Genomic DNA, 12,500 nt, shown 5'->3' on the forward strand with positions numbered 1-12,500 from the left:
TCTTATTAAGCAAAATATCGACATCAATTTAACCTTTATGGACTAATTTAATGGCAAAAATACTGTCAATTACGCATATGAAACTGTTCAAATTCTTGAAAATAGATATATCATCCTTTTCTAATGTTATAACATTATTGAAAAATACCAAAGCCTACCTATAGATTATTTTGAATGTTATTTAAAACTTTGAAGGAAATTTTCTAAATTTGTTCTTGTGATACTGAAGAAAGAAGAATGAATGTCGAATGGTTTCCAATGAGTTATGAAAGAATGTTGGATGACCTTTGTTATTGTGGACAAATAACCTTGGAATTGTGATTCAATATCCAAAGCTAAAAAACTTCTGCAATTCACGTGTTTCACACAGGCTAGTATAATGTAACGGTATTTTCTTTTTATTGTATATCTCGCTATACACGTCATTGTTGAAAGAATCTGTTTAAGGCTTTCTTTTCAGGAATTTTGTTATTGGAATTTTTGTGACCTTTTTGTCCTAAACCTGCTTTATAGAAATTTGCAATTTGTAACTTAACAGTTCAATATCACATTGGTGGTTAGCGGTGTGATCTGCTCCTTTCCGCATTCCCCGTCAATGCTGTATCTTAAGGTTTGATGGTGCCAGCCTCCGACCATGATTCTCCTATCAATGCCACTCCCATGAAACTACCGCTTTCCGCCAGTGGAGGAGCATTCTCTTGGTTTCAGCATGCAGAAATCCAATTCTTCTTCAAGGATGTGAGTCACACAAACACCAATGCAGAAAATGTTCTCGCCCCGATAAGTGAGGACACTTGTGGAAATCTCTGATTGGGTTTGCGAGCAAAGGGACAACCCAATAGTATACAACGCCTTCTAAACATACTTGCTGGTGAGGTACTCGTCATTGATGGCCCCCACATAGCCATGCTCTTTTAACTCTCTCCACAACCTTTACGGATCCAAAAGGTCATTATTGCTTTCCAGTAACCTTCCGCTTGAGCGTGACTCAGACCCCAGTCTGGCGATCACCAGATAAGGAGGAAAGGGTTAAGAAAATAATGGTTATTTCTATTTTTATTCCATAATCCAATAAAGAACTGTTGCAGAGATTAATAATTCTAAACAATTGGTTTTACAAAGGTAAATTTTAAGCATATTCAAATTTAAAATTTTCATTTAAGATGCCGAAGATACATTTCCATATTCCCTTTAAGACTTGGCTTTCTTGTTTTAATTAATCCTCTATTTCCCTGAACACCTCTCAACGAACTGAAAAAAAAAAAAACATTTCTAAATCAATATCAATTTAAGTAAACAGCTGGGCACTTTCACACCTGTTGTCACATAACAGCCTATGTACGTTATACGACAGAATAAAATTCCGTATCTAATATCTGATTTACTCAGAAATTATACTATTGTTCCTTTGTGAAAAATTATTGATCTTTGCGATTAAAAGAATAAAAGTACATTTAAATAACATTAGACAGAACAATACGTGTGTAAGTTACATTATCATGACTTGGCAACCTTCCCTAGATAAATCACATTCAATTGAGTCTTAAGCGGGGTTTACACGGGCGAGCAGCTCGTCGAGCCTGGGTCGACAACCCTGTGTTTGAATTGATGTTCGAGCGTGTAAACGGGCTAATTGGTTGTCGAGCGCGCTCGTCGAGCGGCTCGATGAAAGTCAGGCTCATCTTGACTTTTGTGGGTGGAGCTACATTGTTTGACGAGCGGTGTGAACGTGTGAACGGGTGTCGAGCATCGAACCTCAGTTGTTATTCAAACCTGCTAGAGGAAACATCACCAAAGAAATGCATAATTGCTGCCATTAATGAAAGTAAGAATGAGAAGGAAGTCGTACTTGATTTCATACATGCATATCGAGCTCATCCAGCTTTATGGAAAGTTAAATCAAAAGACTATTCCAATAAAGTAGCCAGAAACAAAGGAATAGCGGACACTCAGTCTTTCATGTGGAGTTATGGCCTTCCTCATATAATGAAAGGGCTGACACGATTCGGTAGATCAATGTACGTGTCTTCATCCATACGCAAATAATTGCGCCAGTCATCAGGCTCTAATTTTAAAGCAACAAGCAAGTTGGTATATGAAAATTTCTCTCTTTTGATCTTTTTTTTTTTCCTTCTTAGTGCCACTGCTAAAGCAATGGCTATCAAATCGTCCTGGTCGAGAGACATGTTGACGTTGTTTTAGCACGAGGCACACTGAGGCTCGATGTACTGTCTGAAAGCTCTTCGAGCCGTTCTACAAGTAGGTCCGACAACCGGGCTCGACGAGCTGCTCGGCCGTGTAAACCCCGCTTTAAGTTGCCATTGCACGATGAAAAAAAACTCGATGATTTTGAACGTAGAGTGTGTTCTTCATATGTGTACATATTTATGTTTATTTGCATACATTTCAAAATACAAACCTTATTTACCATGCTAAACTATTTGGCAAAAACATATCATACCTTGTCCCAAAGCTTATCTAGCCTTTCCCATTGCTGTAAAAGATAAGAGAGTATCAATGAAAAGCTTGAAACAGAGTAGATATGAATGGCACTTGTGGAAATATTACAGAATATCTATAATACTCACATGGCACAAAAGAATTTTAAAATTAGAGAGAATATAATTCTACATGAGTGATTAACAATAGACAAGCTCAAGGACACACTTGAGTTGGAACATCTTAAAGTGCTGAAATGGTTGCTTTGCTGTAGGAATTTAGTCTGTCTCACACGCTCACCAATCTGTCCTGTCTAGCATTGTGACGGCAACTGTTCAAGGCCCTGACAGGGATATGCATATGTTGTTGTTGTATGAGTTTTTAAATGTGCATATGTGTAGATTATACATGTGTTTGAGTGTGTTCTAAATCTTAAAGGAAAGACAGTTTATACTTTTAAAAGAATCGAATGTGTAAATGAGTATATTTTAAAATTTGTTTTTCCAATCAGGAATTATGTGTACATTTTGTGGCATTAAACCAGCTGACAGGATCTGGTGCCAATGATGTTTCCGATGACTTTCTGTCCGCTTGTATGAGTTAACATATGGATACCAAAGCATTTATCTGTGTATGTTTGGTCAGCCTATATGAAAACATGCAAGATGTTAGTCTGTTGTATGTATATATATATATATATATATATATATATATATATATATATATATATATATATATATATATATATATATATATATATATATATATATATATATATATATATATATATATATATATATGAATATTTATTCACACACACACACACACACACACACACACACGTATATATATATATATATATATATATATATATATATATATATATATATATATATATATATATATATATATATATTTATTTATTTTGGGGGGGGGCTCATGCCATGTCGTCCTGATGGAAGTTCCTATAGGGTAGCTTCCTAGGGTATATTACAACTACGGCGATATTCCCAGAGAATTTACCTTAAGGTCCCAGAATTCTAACTCCTGGAGCGAGTATCCCTCGTGAAAGGGATATCGCGACATATCAGTGGACGTATTCTTGACACGCCACATGGCAATCTGCATCCCGAACAGAGATTTCATCTCGCAGGGGGCAAATGGCAAGAAACGAATTCGGGAAAGAAAAACGGGGAGCCGCTCCCAAGGCTCCCTATCTCCCGATTCGTAAGCGTGCCTGGCGCCAATCCTGGCGCCATCTGCATTCCTTTTTGCGTAGCTTAACAACTCGGTGTTTTTTCCTGTGTTTCTCGCAAATCTTGGATTTATTCTGGTTTTCATGGCTTCTCCGCCTTCCTCGCCTCTGATAAGTTGAGTACCATGTCTTTTATGTATAAATGTAGGCTCTTGGTAAATTTTTGAGTGATTAATAGGATTAATCTTTGTTACAAGAGCCGTAGCCTACCGGAGGCGTCATGGACGCTGTCGCTCGCTAGGTATAAGTTTAGTTAGTCAGAGCGACATAACCGGGTGTTTTGCTTTAATAAATTTTAGCTATTTAGCATTACATAGGATTTCCTTTCATGCTTAGTATTTTTTTGGCGAAGTATTCGCCATTCTGGCCTACGCTAGGCCATGTAGCCTAGTCGTTTGGTCCTAGTACTTCATGCATGAATTTGGGTTTTCCGAGTGTATTAAAATTTTATTGAAGCTTTAGGCTATGTTTTATTCATTTAAGATTGTGTGGAATATTTCCAAGATAGTATACGAGTGAGTTTCGGTGATTTAGGTAATCGATTCTCTTGGTGCCTAGGCTAAGTTGCTTATGGAGCCTTAGTATACTTTCTCATACTCCCCGGTTGCTTTCTTTTCTTCGGAGAAGGTATGCAATCCCTATCCCTCTGTTTAAGCCTTGGGCTTATCCCTAAGTGGTTTTTTTCTGAGTTAATTTTCGATAAAAACTATACTGGGGTGTTACTGTACCTTCCTGTTCCAGTAAGCCTGGTTCAAAGAGGGACAGAACAACAGAGTTTTTTTAGTCTGAGTCTGTGTTTGTCTGGCTTGGGGTAGAGTCTCCCTCGCTGGCCTGACACAGACAAAGGTGGCTTAGCCTCCTTAGGTCACTACCGAAGGTTTCTGTGGATATGATTCCTTCTTTTGTGATCTACCAGACTAGTCCTTGTTGCTGTTCTCGGGGGAGGATAAGTTTCTTTCCCTGGAAGTAGCAACACCTTCCTTGCTTTGGTGCTCTGGGAGCTGGCAAGTATTGCTGGCCTCCCCCCTTGGATCTCCCTTAGGCTAAGATGAGTTTCTTGGCTGCGGGTGATCCGTCACTAAAGCAAGGTTGGTAGGACCCTCTTTCGTCCCTTCCCCCTCTATCTCCGTAATGGCCTAGCCATTACAGTACTGTACGTCATTCTACATCTGGACCTAGAATAGGTTAGGATGTGGAATTGACTCAGTCCCTTGCCGGCCGGCAGAGCTGCCGCCCGGCAAGGGTCTTCTGCTTTGAGTACTGCCCGGACCTCCCTTGGTCCCTCATCCATGCCTGCCTGTAGAGCCGGACGGCATTGGTCAGGAAGCCTGAATTAGATTCTCCCCTTCCTTATATGCACTCTTTCGGATTGCTGGGTTTGGAGGTAGTGTACACTCTTATCCCGGCATCCATCCTATTTTTCTTCTATTGCTGTACCCGACCCGGCTACCGGCCTATGAGGCCGGCAGCCGGGCAGGTGTAGTCCTCTGGTTCTTTTGCTGCCGGCTGGCATCGGTCCTGTACCTTTGCTCGCTAATGTCAGCCCTTGTCTGCCGGTCACCAAGAGTGTGGCCAGCAGCTGGGTACTACCTTGTGTAGTTGACGGCCGGCAGCCATTGCCGGCAGCCATTGCCGGCCGACATTGGCTGTTGCCGGCCGGCAATTGCTGCCGACCGGCACATGCATTTGAACCAGAGTTCTGCCGCCTTATAGCTGTTAAGTAGTATACTTTAAAGCTAGTTATGGTGTGTTGCCGGCCGGCACGTATCCTCCTATACTGTACTAGTATTCTTCAGTATAACATATACACTAAGAAGAAAACTATAGTATGGGTTTTGGTACATCACTGTGTTCTAACACTTTTGTGTTTTCTTGCACAGGCCTTTGCTGTTGCCCTACAGATAGGAAAGTGAGTTCTTTCCTGTCTATTATCCAGGTTTTTAAAATCATTGCTTAGGTGTGAGCTCCACCTGTTTCCTCTAGAAACTTTGCATTGGTTACTCTAGAAGAGATTAACCATTTGATTTTATTATCTGGAAGGCTGCAGCATTGGGTTGTGAGGGAAACACAAGTGTGTGTCTTTCCTTTCTGAATTGCTATGCTATACTATGCATATCCAGTGATACATAGTTCACTTGATACTCATGGAAATTTCTTCTCTTTACAGAAGGACCCTCCGAAGTGGGGAAGTGTTTTCTGCAACGTCCGCAGCAAGAACCTCTGCGGACATGAGTTTTGTAGGAGACGCGCAGCATGCGCTGTCTCCAAGGATGATCTCCGGTATTGGGACCCTCAAGTATGTACTGTGTGCACTAACCTGATTACTGAGGCCTTTGATTCCCCTAGGACGGCGGAATCAAGGGATATAGCTAGGAAGAAGCTTCGTACCTGGGTAAGGGGCTTCCAAAAGAACACCTCTGGCCCTTATCTTCCAAGTGAGAAGATGAGGGCGTATTTTTTCCCTAAGGCATCAGCTGATGCAGTGATTCCCCAGCCCCAAGAGGAGATCCCCCAAGTTCAGATCCAGGTAGAAGCTGAAGTCGCGATCACGATGCAAGACATCCAGTTAGATGACAGGATATCTGATGTGGACGAGCGTCTGGAGGAAGACCTCCTGGCAGAAGCCCTGGATGAAGTTCAAGCCCCAGACGTTGTAGAGGAAGAGGTCGACGAGGTGTCGGCTACTCCGGATAAGATTCCGGAGCCTATTCCCTCAACATCGGCCGGTCTCCCAGTAGAGCTGGGACAGGCCCTCTCTTCTATTGTTGGAATGATCCAACAAATGCAAAAGGAGAATCAGGAGAAGGCGGCTGCAATGGAACTGCGGATGCAGTGCCTTGCAGAATCACATGGGCCCCAGAAAAAGCTCAATGTGAAAGACCTTCCCTTGTGCTCAGATGCTAACACATGGAGGTTTGCTGAGCACATGCCGATGACGACTGGAAAGATCGTCATCTCGGATAAGCTGGGCTCAGTTCCCCTGGAGGAGGTGGAATTCTGGCCCAGTAAGACATCATATCCGGACTGTTATGTCCGGCTGAGGAAGGAACCAGCTTCAAAGGAGGAGACAGAGCCGAAGAAGGTCATAGTGATGAACCATGCTAAGGCTCAAGCTCTACTTTCATCCTCGATGAAAGAGAGGGGCTTCTCTTACTCAAAGGTAGCTGCATTGAGCAAGAAGCTCCCTTCCTTTGTGTCCTCGCCTGCTAGAGCCTTCCCCTTTTTACAGAAAGGGTTTGCGGCTGTACTAAAAGCAGTCGAGGCCGGCAAGCCTTGACCCTCCCTGGAGGAGTATAAACCCTTGTCGCTGGCCCAGCCTGTGGACCACAAAGACTGGAAGGACGTCCATCTTACGTTCTCAGTTGGAAAGTTGGTGGCTGATATTGCCGGACGTCAGTTCGGCAAGGACCTCCCCAAGCTGTCTGACTTTCTTTTGCGAAGAGAGTTCGAGACAAAAAAAAGACTGGCTGCCTCAATGTCTCTTCAGACTACTCTCGAGACGATGTCAAGTGACCCCAAGGTCCATGAAATGTTCATGATGGTGGCCAAGACTCATCTGGCCAGAGTGACGAAGGACCTTTATGGCTTCGTCAAGGCAAGGGGAGCTTGTAGGGAGTTCGTGTTCACCTCGGCTACGATGAGGCACGAGCCAAGGAAACTAATCTCCTCCAACATTTGGGGAAAAGACCTTTTCCCTACCGACTTGGTCAAAGAAGTTGCTGATAAGGCCGCCTTGGAGAATAGAAACCTTCTCCAGAAGTGGGGCCTGGCTATCAAAAGAAAGTCTTCCCCGGATGAGGACTAGGCTACCGTCTCGGCCAGCCAAGCCTGTTAGACAGGGAGGCAAGACCTCAGGACGGCAGTCCAAGTGAGATGATACCGGTAGGAGGGAGACTTCTGAAATTTCGGGATCGGTGGACCTTCGATCCCTGGGCCCACAGCCTACTCAAGAATGGACTGGGCTGGAGCTGGTACAGCACTCCACCCCCGTGCCTTCGGTTTTTCCAACACTCCACCCCCGTTCTGGAGGAGTACGTTCAAGAACTGTTGGAGAAAAAAGGTGATCCGAAGAGTGAAGCCCATCAATTTCTAAGGGAGGCTGTTTTGTGTTCCCAAGAAAGACTCGGAAAAGCTCAGAGTCTTTCTGGACTTGTCGCCACTCAACAAGTTCATAGTGATTTGCAAATTCAAAAGGCTAACACTGCAACACATAAGGACCTTACTGCCCAAGAGGGCATATTCCGTCTCTATAGACTTGTCAGACGCCTATTGGCACATTCCAATCAGCCGTCGATTTTCCCCCTACCTAGGGTTCAGGCTACAACGAAGACTATACGCCTTCGGAGCTTTGCCATTCAGGCTAAACATAGCCCCAAGGAATTTTACGAAGCTTGCGAGCGTAGCTCTCAAACAATTACGCCTAAAGGGAATTCAGGTAGTAGCCTACCTGGACGACTGGTTGGTGTGGGCAGCATCCGAGACAGAATGCTTGCAAGCTTCCAGTCAAGTGATCCAGTTCCTAGAGTACCTAGGCTTCAAGATCAACAGAAAAAAGTCTCGACTTTCTCCATCTCAAAGTTCCAGTGGCTGGGAATCCACTGGGACCTTTTGTCACACCGTTTCTCCATCCCGGCGAAGAAAAGGAAGGAGATAGCGGGTTCTGTCAAGAGACTTCTAGATTCCAAAAGGGTATCAAGACGCGAGCAGGAGAGGGTACTGGGCTCTCTCCAGTTTGCTTCGGTGACAGACCCAGTGCTAAGAGCACAGCTAAAGGATGCATCCGGAGTTTAGAGAAGTTATGCATCAAACGCGCGAAGAGATCTGAGAAGACCAGTTCCGCTTCGGCTAAGTACTCTTCTCAGGCCTTGGTACCAAGCCAGACATCTAAAGAAGTCGGTTCTTCTTCAGCCACCTCCCCCGTCGGTGACGATTCACTTAGACGCCTCGAAGGAGGGATGGGGAGGTCGCTCTCATCGGAAAAAAGTCCAGGGGACTTGGTCCAAGCTATTCAAGACCTTTCACATAAACTTTCTAGAAGCTATGGCAGTGCTCCTTACCTTAAAGAAAGTCTCCCCGCATCACTCGATCCACATAAGGTTGGTGATGGACAGCGAGGTAGTTGTGAGATGCTTGAATCGACAAGGATCGAGGTCACCACCTCTCAACCAGGTGATGTTGGCCATCTTCCGATTGGCGGGAAAGAAGAAGTGGTACCTGTCGGCAGTTCACCTTCAAGGAGTCCGCAATGTGACGGCGGACGCTCTATCCAGGTTCACACCGATAGAGTCGGAATGGTCCTTAGACGCAGGATCATTCTCCTTCATTCTGAATCAAGTCCCAGAACTGCAGATAGACCTCTTTGTGACGAAAGACAACAAGAAGTTGCCCCTGTACGTGTCCCCATACGAGGACCCCAAAGCAGAAGCAGTGGACGTGATGTCCCTCAACTGGAACAGAGGGTCCAGGATTTATCTGTTCCCTCCTCACAACCTTCTGTTGAGGGTCCTCAACAAACTGAGATCCTTCAAGGGGGTAGCGGCAATAGTAGCCCACAAGTGGCCGAACAGCGTGTGTGTTCCCCCTGGCATTGGAACTACAGCTGAAGTTTGTACCGCTACCAGATCCAGTTCTGACCCAGCGTGTCCAGAAGTCGACTGTCTGCGCTTCATTACAGAAAACCCGGACCCTGCAGCTCAGGATTTTCTCTCCCTAGCGGGAGAGAGCGTTTCAGGATTTCGAAAGCCAGCATAGACTTCCTAGAGGAATATAAGTGCAAATCTACTAGAAGGCAATATGAGTCATCTTGGAGAAAATGGGTGGGCTTTGTCAAGGCGAAGAATCCGCAGGAGATCTCGACAGACTTCTGCTTATCTTTCTTCATCCACCTCCATGGTCAAGGATTGGCAGCTAACACGATTTCAGCGTGTAAGTCTGCTTTGACAAGACCCATTCTATAGGCCTTCCAGGTCGACCTAGGTAACGAGTTCTTTAATAAAGTTCCGAAAGCCTGCGCTAGGCTCAGACCTTCAGCACCTCCTAAAGCCATTTCATGGTCTTTAGACGAAGTTCTTCTTTTCGCTTCTCTGTTGTGCAATGAAGAGTGTGCGTTAATGGATTTGACACAAAAAGTTATTTTCCTATTTGCACTCGCGTCCGGGGCCAGGGTTAGTGAGATTGTAGCCCTCTAAAGAGAGGCAGGTCGTGTTCAGTTCCTGGATGGGGAGAACTGAACCTGTTTCCGGATCCTACGTTTCTCGCCAAGAATGAGTTACCCACCAACAGGTGGGGTCCCAGGAGAATCTGCCCTCTGAAAGAAGATGCATCTCTATGTCCAGTAGAATGCCTAAAGGTCTATCTTCATAGAACTTCAGACTTCAAGGGTGGTCAACTATTCAGGGGAGAAACATCAGGCTCAAATTTATCTCTGAATGAACTCAGAGTGAAAATCACATACTTTATTCGCAGAGCGGATCCTGACAGTACACCCGCAGGTCACGATCCGAGGAAAGTTGCCTCATCCTTAAATTTCTTTAATTGTATGTATTTTGAACATCTCCGTTCATACACTGGCTGGAAGTCTTCCAGAGTGTTCTTTCGCCACTATGCGAAGCAAGTAGAGGAACTAAAGAGGTCTGTGGTAGCAGTGGGTCGCGTCGTTAACCCTACTGTTTAACTCTGCGAGGAACAGTGGTTTTAATTGGGACGATTAATTCCAGGATGAGTGTGTAGTTACATACCGTACTACAAACTAAGTGAGGGCACGGAGTTGCCCATGTAGACTGTTCCATTTCCAAAGGTGAACCTAGCATAAATGCAGACATGTGTGCCGAGCGTTTCTAACACTAATGTCATTGATTTGTAATACAGACTTTTATGACTTTCATACCTCGGTATCTTAAAGGTGGCATTTAATGTGTTTTCTTTCAGATAAACTAGTTCTGTTTACTATCATACTTATGCTTAAAGTTTTGGGTTATCCTCTTCTTATATATATATATATATATATATATATATATATATATATATATATATATATATATATATATATATATATATATATATATATATATATATATATATATATATATATATATATATATATATATATATATATATATAATTGTGGTTAACCTGTCTGATTATTGTCTGTCAATGAACCTGTTTTTGAGAACTTTGCGTCTCCTTCACCTGTGTCAATTTATTGGTATAATTGAGCATTCATTCTATGTACCTTATCTGGGATAATTCTAATAGAATTGTTCCTTTATGCAAGCTATGTTGCATTGGTTTATGCTTTCCCTTAACGGGAGGAACCCGTCCCATAAGGGGACGATGGCGGTTTTACTAGTTTCCTCCTATGCGGATGTAAACCTTTGTCCAATACAAGTATTGTGCGGAGAACTGGTCGATATTTCATATTGACGCACTGGTTCTTTACAAACTATGCTTTACTTAATATAGGGCGAGACCACTATATTAGCTTGCCTGGTATTCATACATAGGTATATGTACTCTTCGAGACTTTTCCAGAGTCTAGTAGGACTCTTCCCTGTAGGGGGCAGGAAGCTCTAACATGGTTTATAGTTAGTTGAAAAGATGTATAACGGTAACATCTTAGGTCTCTAGGTCTAGTCGACCGGGAAAAATTACATCCGGGGAGTACGGTACGTTCTGAGAATCCACAGATAGAGTAATGCTCTGGTATACTTCCATCAGGACGACATGGCTTGAGCCCAAAAAACGGATTTTGAGCGAAGCGAAAAATCTATTTTTGGGTGAGATGGCCATGTCGTCCTGATGGACCCGCCCTTGCCTTTCTAAGAAAGGGCTGTAGGACCCCTCCCTACATACAGTATCTGTAGCACCTCATGTACGCTACAAGGAATACAGATGGCGCCAAAATTGGCGCCAGGCACGCTAACGAATCGGGGGATAGGGAGCCTTGGGAGCGGCTCCCCCTTTTTCTTTCCCGAATTCGTTTCTTGCCATTTGCCCCCTGAGAGACGAAATCTCTGTTCGGGATGCAGATTGCCATGTGGCGTGTCAAGAATACGTCCTCTGATATGTCGCGATATCCCTTTCACGAAGGATACTCGCTCCAGGAGTTAGAGTTCTGGGACCTTAAGTTAAATTCTCTGGGAATATCGCCGTAGTTGTAATATACCCTAGGAAGCTACCCTATAGGAACTTCCATCAGGACGACATGGCCATCTCACCCAAAAATAGATTTTTCGCTTCGCTCAAAATCCGTTATGTATGTGTGTTTGTGTGTGTACAATGCATTATCATCTTCTCATCCTACGCATTTTTACGTAAAGGGCCTTGGTTAGATTTCGCCATTCGTCTCTATCTTCTGCTTCTAAATTGATATTTCCCCATTCATCTTCTCATACTCCACGTCTCCTAGCCCGAAGCAATGTAGGGTTGGGTCTTCAATCTATTTCAGTGACTTGTGGAGCTCAGTTAAATGTTTGGTAAACTAATTCCTCTTGGTGATTGTAAAGAGCAACCCCAAACTATATCCATCTACCCCTCACCATAACCTCAACCAAATATGGCACAAAAATAATCTCTTTTATGGCTTCATTTCTAATCCTGTCCTACCATTTAACACTCAATACATTCCCGAGGACGTTGCTCTCAAATCTACAAAATCTTTTGGATTTTGTTTCTTTGCCATTCCACGTCTGGTGTCTATACACTAACACTGGTCTCACTAAACTAATATATCAAATGAGTTTTATATATAATTTTCAGGCTTTTTTAATCTTTCCTTAAACCTTAATTCTAGTGACCTTGTATTAGA

Source organism: Palaemon carinicauda, chromosome 9 (assembly GCF_036898095.1).
Source record: "Palaemon carinicauda isolate YSFRI2023 chromosome 9, ASM3689809v2, whole genome shotgun sequence".
NCBI classification, from domain to species: Eukaryota; Metazoa; Arthropoda; class Malacostraca; order Decapoda; family Palaemonidae; genus Palaemon; species Palaemon carinicauda.